Source organism: Muntiacus reevesi, chromosome 15 (genome assembly GCF_963930625.1).
Source record: "Muntiacus reevesi chromosome 15, mMunRee1.1, whole genome shotgun sequence".
Taxonomy (NCBI): Eukaryota; Metazoa; Chordata; class Mammalia; order Artiodactyla; family Cervidae; genus Muntiacus; species Muntiacus reevesi.
In genome coordinates this window covers 54031566-54040040 of record NC_089263.1, presented here as the reverse complement: position 1 = coordinate 54040040, position 8475 = coordinate 54031566, and the positions used below count along the sequence as shown (strand labels likewise).

General features: G+C 43.6%; 1 non-coding gene across 1 annotated transcript; it reads right to left on the bottom strand.

The window, feature by feature from the left end:
* Positions 1 to 8121: 8121 nt before the first annotated feature.
* Positions 8122 to 8194, bottom strand: TRNAC-ACA (transfer RNA cysteine (anticodon ACA)). Its single transcript has one exon. It is a non-coding gene; the product is annotated as a tRNA-Cys (tRNA).
* Positions 8195 to 8475: the final 281 nt, after the last annotated feature.

The following is an 8475-nucleotide window of genomic DNA, read 5'->3' as shown; positions in this document are numbered from 1 at the left end:
ACACAGGGTCTTAGTTGTGGCACGCAGATCTTGTGTCATTCAAACTCTTAGTTGCTGCATGTGGGATCTAGTTCCCTGACCAGGGCTTGAACCCTGGCCCCCTGCACTGGGAACTTGGCGTTTTATCCACTGGACCACCTGGGAAGTCCCTCTTTTTTTTTTTTTTTTTTTTTGGCCATGCCTCATGGCTTGTGGGTTTTAGTACTCAACCAGGGATTGACTCCATGCCCCCTGCAATGGAAGGGTGGAATCCTAACCGCTGGATCACTAGGGAATTCCCTCAGTGGTTTTTAATATATTCACAGTTATACACCTATCACCAATATCTAATTTAAGAACATTTTTGTCACTCCAAAGAGAAAATTCTGTACCTGTTAGCAGTCACTCCCCATTCTATTCCATTCCCTGGCTGGGAGAAAATATTTGCAAAAGACATCTGATAAAGAGGATAATAGTCTTTATTGGATATCTATATAACTCTTTATTAATATATATAGATATAACTCTTAAAGCTTAACAATAGAAAACTTTTTAAAATGGGCAAAAGACCTGAATAGACACCTCATCGAAGAGGATATGAAGATGACATGTAAATATATGAATAGATGCTCAACACAGTATATCACTAAGGAATTGCAAATTAAAACAACAATAAGATGTTACCACTCACCTATTGGAATGGCCAACATCCCAAACACTGAAGACACCAAAAGCTGGTGAGAATGTAGAATAAGGACTCTTGTTCATCACTGGGGAGAATGCAAAATGGTACAGACATAGCTACTTTGCAAGACAGTTTGGCAGTTTTTCACAGAAGTAAACATACTTGTTCCATGCGGTGCTTCATATTTATCCAAGTGAGTGAAAACTTATGTTCGGACAAAGTCTGCACATGGATGTCTACAGTAGTTTTATTTACAATTGCCAAAATTTGCAAACAACCAAAGTGTCCTCCAGTAGATGAACAGATAAATAAACTGTGGTACATTCAGACGATGGTGTATTATCCAGTGCTAAAATGAAATGAACTCTCAAGGCATGAAAAGATATGGGAAAAATGCATATTACTAAGCAAAAGAAACCAATGTTTCTTTCACTACATAGTGAAAGAAGGCTACATAGTATAGGAATCCAACTAAATGACAGTCTAGAAAAGTCAAAACAATGGAGACTGTAAAAAGTTCAGTGGTCACCAAGGGTTGAGGGGAGGGAGAGATGAACAGTCAGAGCACAGGGAATTTTTAGGGCAGTGAAACCATTGTGTATGGTTTCAGTATGATACTGTAATGGTGGATCGATATCATCATACATACGTCAAAATCCATAGACGGCACAACACCAAGAGTAAGCCCTAATGTAAATTATGGACTTTGGGTGATAATGATGTGCCAGTGTAGGTTCATTGGTTGTCATGTTGATTGTTGGGGTATACGGAATTTTCTGTACTTTCTTCTCAATTTTGCTGTGAACCTAACACTACTCTAAAAAATAAAGTTTACAAAAAATAACCAGACTAGGGGCTTCCCTGGTGGTTCAGTGGTAAAGAATCCACCTGCCAATGCAGGAGACACGGGTTCGATCCCTAATCAGGGAAGATCCCACATGCCATGGAGCAACTAAGCCCATGTGCCACAACTACTGAAGCCTGTGTGCCTGGAGCCTGTGCTCCACAAAAAAGGAAGCCACAGCTATGAGAAGGTCGTGTAACACAACTAGAGAGTAACCTCACTTGTCGCAAATAGAGAAAAATCCTGTGCCGCAAGGAAGACCCAGCACAGCCAAATACAAGTAAGTACATAAATAAGTAATATTATTTTTAAAAAGATACAACAAATAAAAAAATAACCTAAATAAATAAGTAAACAGAATAGCACACCAAGAGACTATCATATATACCTGACTTAAGTATTATGCATAAGTTGTGACGGTTCCAAGTGTAGGGCTCTTGTTGCCCTGCCCAGAATCCCTCACTCAGCCAGTGAACTACCAGGTGTTGGCTGCTAAGAACTCACTCTGCATCTTTCTCAGGTTGGTTCCCACTCTGCCTTTGGTGAAGGGAAGCTGTCCCCCATCAGGAGACGCCCAGGAGTTTAAACTCCTCTTCATGACGGACAACTGGCCAATGTGGGTATATAACAGCTCAGCCTTCTTGCCTCTGGATGGAACAACCTTTCTGGTACCAGGTGTGGTTCAGAGATTCCCACGGGATCAGGCTGAAGATCTCCTCTTCGTGAACCCACATCTCTGCAGAGCTCCTTCCTCTGCCCTGTCCCTTTCCCGCACTCCCCCCCGGGTTCCTCCTGAGAACACATCTTCAACAATGCACTTACACAGGGATCACCTCTCAGGTTTTGCTCTAGGGAACTGATCTGACAGTTTCTATGGACTGTCCCTGTCTTTGAAGTATATCCTGATTTGTTTTGCAAAATATATGGAAAGTCATCTAAAAAGGGTCAGGTGATTCACTGTCCACAGCATTGCTTTGATACAAAGGACCTTTACATATTTTTTTCTGCACTGGTGGTCTGAGACATGTGTCATTGCTCCTGAATCTGACTCCACAAAACCAAGACTTTTCCTCCCATGCACATGTTTTTACATTAAAAGAGTGATTTTAGAGAAAGAAAAAAAGTGGAAGTTAAAAAAAAGAAAAGGACTATGGTGGTGACATACAATGTGGCCAGAAATGAGTCTGAAAAACTGTGGGTTTCTCTTGGGTGGGTCACAGATTTCACAATAAGCCTTGTGTTTACTAGCACACATACACGCACATGTTCATTTCTACAATTCAGTATTTCCCCTTAAAGAACTCACTGTATCAAAATCAGTCAGGGGACTTCCCTGGTGGTCCAGTGGTTAAGAATCCCCCTGCCAATGCATGAAATGCGAGTTCAATCTCTGCTGGGTGAACTAAGATCCCACTTGTCAGTATTTAAGCCTGCACACCGCAACTACGAGCCCATGGGCACAACTAAGACCTAAGGCGGTCAAAGAAAAAAAAGAAGAGTAGTCAAAATTCCTACCTCATTGCTGTGGTTCAGTCGCTCAGTCATGTCCGACTCTTTGCAACCCCATGGACTGCAGCATGCCAGGCTTCCCTGTCCTTCACTATCTCCCAGAGTTTATGTCCATCAAGGTGGTGATGCCATCTAATCATCTCATCCTCTGTTACCCCCTTCTCCTCCTACCTTCAATCTTTCCCAGCATCAGGGTCTTTTCCAATGGGTTGGCTCTTCCCATCAGGTAGCCAAAGTATTGGAGTTTCAGCTTCAGCATCAGTCCTTCCAATGAATATTCAGGGTTGATTTCCTTTAGGATTGACTGACTTGATCTCCTTGCAGTCCAAGGGACCCTCAAGAGTCTTCTCCAGCACCACAGTTCAAAAGCATCAATTCTTCGGAGCTCAGCCTTCTTTGTGGTCCAACTTTCACGTCCCTACATGACTACTGGAAAAACCATAGCTTAGACTATACAAACCTCTGTTGGCAAACTGACTTCTCTGCTTTTTAATATACTGTTTAGGTTTGTCATAGCTTTTCTTCCAAGAAGCAAACGTCTTTTAATTTCATGACTGCAGTCACTGTCCACAGAGATTTTGGAATCCCAGAAAATAAAGTCTGTCACCATTTCCATTTTTTCCCCATCTATTTGTCATGAATTGATGGGACTGGATGCCATGATCTTAGTTTTCTGAATGTTGAGTTTTAAGCCAGCTTTGTCATTCTCCTCTTTCACCTTCATCAAGAGACATTCCTACCTTGGTCCTTCTGAAAAGCATATCCCACCAGGTAATGAAGATAACCTTGATACATCCTTGGAGGAGAAAAGCCCCAGACCAGCTTGATTCCTGACCCCTGCTCTCCAGGCTAAACTCCCTTATAGACTTTGGGCCATTTATTTAACTTTTCTGAGCCTTCACTTTTTCATTTGTAAAATGGAAATAGTTATAGCCTCTACTCCATAGATTTTGTTAGTTAATTAATCCTTTAAAGGCGACTAAATGATAAACTCTGTTAACAGGTCCTGTTGTTGCTGTTAGTCACTAAATCATGTCCAACTCTTTTGTAACCCCATGGACGTAACCCACCAGGCTCCTCTGTCCATGGGATTTCTCAGGCAAGAATACTAGAGTGGGTTGTCATTTCCTTCTCCAGGGGATCTTCCCCACCCAGGGATCGAAACCACACCTCTACTTCCTCCATCTGAATCTTTGTCAGGGGAAAGGGCAAGAGATGGCTTAAAGTTGCCAGTTAGAGGCTTCTCAGATTCTTCTGGTTTAAGTCACTTTCCTTCAGATTTGGGGGGGGAAAACTGATTAGTTTTTCAGGCTGTCTTCTTGGCAGAAATGGCTGGATATCCCCAAATACCCATTCCCTCTTACTTCCTGCAATAGAACTCTTGAGTTTTAGCCAGGTTCATGGCTGCCCAACTAGAGACTGCACTTCCAAGCCTCCCTTGAAGCCAGGTATGACCATGTGCCTCAGTTCTGGCCAATGTGCATGTACATTTTCCAGCCAGATGCCTGGAATGTGACATGGTGTGGAGCCACTTGGGACCAGATAAAGTCAACAATCTAGGAATGGAAATGCTCAAGACAGAAGGAAATTGGGTCCCTAACACCAGGCAATCTGTCAGCCCTGGACTTCCAACACTTGTGTTTCACAAGAGAAACCTATCTTGTTTGTGTCACTGTCACTTTGGTCTTTGTCAGAGGAGCTGACTCTGCATTCTAATGAACATACCTTTTATTCCCTCCTCTCTTTCTCAAACAGTGTCTGGAGAAAGGGCAGACTTACATAGCCTCGTGGCCATCAGCAGTGAACTCCATGTGGTTCTCCACTTAGAGTCTCACAGGCTGAAATCAAGAGGTTGGTCAGTCTGAATGCCTCCCTGGATGCTCTGGGGAAGAGTCCACTTCCAAGTCTCTTCAGTTGGTTGACAGAATTACTTTCCTGTGGTTGCAGGAATGGTGTCCTCACGCCTTTGCTGGCTGTCAGCTGGAGACCACTCTCAGCTCCTCGACCTGCCTGAATGTTGGTGGCCCTTCCATCTTCAAGCTGACAACTTTCTCTAGCACTAGCCAGACCAAATTCTGCTTTTAAAGGGCTCCTACAATTAGAGTATGCTCACCTGTCCAGATAGTCGCCCTTTTGCCATATAACATAATCACAGGAATAATATCACATCATATTCAGAGGTTTCACACATACTTAAGGAGGACTTGAATGAGGGTCATTCTTAGACTACTGCCTACCATACAGGTAAATAAATGCTTACTGCTTGAGTGGAAATTCTTTAAAAAAAACAACCAAGAAGAGATAGTGCCTCCCTTGAGTAAAGGAGCACAGCAAACAGCACTTACCTGTATCATGTCATTTAATTCAATTGATAAATTTAGTTAATGAGTATCTATAACATGACAGCTTACGCTTTTAGGCGCTGTGAATATAGAAATAAATAAGATAGACTGGGTCTTGCTCTCAAGAAGTTTGCGTATTTATTTTAAAATATTTATTTCTTTGGTTGTGCCAGGTCTTATCTGTGGCACACACGTGGGGTCTAGTTTCCTGACCAGGGATTGAACCCGGGCCCCCTGAATTGGGAGCATGGAAGCCTAGCCACTGGACCACTAGGGAAGTCCCTCAAGCAGTTTAAATTTTACTGGAGTCCCAGGAAATTAACAAATGTATAAAGTGAGATTGTAAAGCAAAGTAAAAGGCTAGGGAATGGTGGAGGTTTGTGTGACTATTTTAGGTCTGCAGGCCCAGAATGGCATCTCTGAGGAGGTGGTGCCATTTGAGCAGAAGCGAGCTATGTGTTTGGAAAGGGAAGAGCATTCCAGGAAGAGGGAGCGGCATACACAAAGGTAAGAAAGCCATCAGGCCGGAGAGGAGTAACGATGTGGCAGGAAATGAGGTCATGGGGATAGGAGTGAGGCCATGCGAGCCAGTGGAATTTTGTTCTGGAAGGATGGGATGGTTTTTGAGCTGAAAATCGTGATGAAAAGTTTTGGAAACAGAGTAGTGAGGGTTGCATGCAATGTGAAAGTAGTTAATGCCACTGAACTGCACATATGAAAATGGTTAAAATAAGCACATTTTATGTTATATATCTGGAGAAGGAAATGGCAACCCACTCCAGTATTCTTGCCTGGAGAATCCCATGAACAGAGGAGTCTGGCAGGCTATAGTCCATGGGGTCACATAGAGTCAGGTATGACTTATCGAGTAAACCACCACATGTTATATATGTTTTACTACAATAAAAAAATGGGGGAAAAAGGAATAAGCAGTACTTGGTCAGAGTAAAAACAAAGGGAATCAGGAGCTAGAGGGAACAGCATAATTAACTGCTTAGGGGAGGCACTTCCCTAATGGTCCAGTGGTTAAGACTCAGAGCTTCCAATGCAGGGGGCGCAGGTTTGATCCCTTGTCAGGGAACTAGACCTCTACATGCTATGTAGCACAGTCAAAAAATAAAATTAGGTTGTTACAAAAAAAATGCTTAGGGGAAGGGAGGGTATGGACCATTAAAAAAAAAAAAAAGACCATCTGAAGAAGGCCTAACGGTGTCTTCTAGGGTGTTGACCAAGCTCAGGTTTTCATCCAGGGGCTGGTTACCTGGATACATTTGCTCTGTGAAAATGTACGGAGCTGTACATTTATGATTTGTGCATTTTCCTCTATGCATGTTATACTTTCATTGAAATATTTAAGTTTAAAACAAGTCCAGTCTGTTTGTGGTGGGAGGAATTGAATGTAGGGACCCTCGGGGCTCAGGCTAGGGTCCAGCACTTATCATGCACTCAGTGAATAGCTGACACTTGGCTGGACTCTGAACTAAGTTTTTTCATTAGGTGGCATTAGTGGTAAAGAACCCGCCTGACAATGCAGGAGACATAAGAGGTGAAGGTTGAATCCCTGGGCCAGGAAGATTCCCTGGAGGAGGGCATGGCAACCCACTCCAGTATTTCTTGCTTGGAGAATCCCATGGACAGAGGAGCCTGGTGGGCTACAGTCCATAGGGTCGCAAAGAGTCACGACAGAAGAGGCTGAGCATACAGCACATGTTATTTCATTTGATCTTTACAACAGCTCTGCGAAGCACAAAGAAGTGAAGCAATTGTCCAGGATCACACAGTCAGGAAGTGGTGGAGATGGAATGGAAACCCAGGTGATCTGGATTCACCATCTAGGCCTTTAACCGTCACATCAAATGGAATGAGTGAATGATATATTCAGCTTGCTCTCTCTCTAAACTAGAGGTTCTCACCATGGGTAAAGCTTTGGGCAAAGTCTGGAGATGTTTTTGGCTGCCACAACTTGAGAGAGGAGCGCTTCCAGCATTGGGGAGGTAGTGGCCAGTGATGCTGCTAAACATCCTAAAATGCTCAGGACAACCCCACCTCCCCACCAACAAAAAAATAACTGGGTCTCAAATATGTTAATGCTGAGAAGCATTGATAAACTTGCTCTAGACCTAACCAATTACTTTCACACTCTCCCCAACTCTTGTTGCTTTATAATCATAATCTCTCACTTAATCTCCCACCATTAGATAAGAAAAGACTTTGAACCTGCCATGGTTCCTCAGGGTTCTTATCTGTGGTGACAGCTATCCACCACATCCCTATCCGGCTGAGCCTCATTAACCTCTGCTTATGTGGTACGGTGGCAAGAGTCCCCAGATGGTGACTTTTCCCATGAGAATTTGGCCAGGGGCATTTGATGGGGAGATCCCCATGCTCTTGTGTCCACAGGGGGCCTGCCACCTTCCTGCCGCCTGTATGCTGACCTCTGCTCCTGGTGCTTCCCATTGGCAGAGCACACCCCTACCTGGGTGACATTCTGTGAGGGGGTACAGGAGCCCAGGCAGTGCTGAAATTCATATCCTTATCTTCTTTTCCTCACTGGGAATTTTAATTTATAGCTCAGCAGCCACAGGCATCTTATTAACATAGTGAGTAGCTAGTATTTATAGGGCATTTGTGTGTGTGTGAAGTCACTCAGTCATGTCAGACTCTTTGCGACCCTGTGGACTGTAGCCTACCAGGTTCCTCCATCCATAGGATTCTCCAGGCAAGAATACTGGAGTGGGTTACCATTTCCTTCTCCAGGGGATCTTCCTGACCCAGGGATCGAACCTGGGTCTCCTGCATTGTAGGCAGACACTTTAACCTCTGAGCCACCAGGGAAGACCTCATAGGGCATTTACTTGGTGCTAAGTACTAGGTTAATAAATTTAACTCCCAGAGAGGCCCTATTAAGTAGGTACTGTTTTTTCTTTCTTTCTTTTTTTAAAATTCTTTTATTTATTTATTTGGCTGTACCAGGTCTTAGTTTCATTATGTGGGATTCAGTTTCCTGACCAGGGATGGAACCTGGGCCCCGTGCATTGGGAGATTGGGAGTGTGAAATCTTAGCCCCTGGACCACCAGGGAAGTCTGGGTGCCTTTTTTTTTTTTTTTTCCATTTG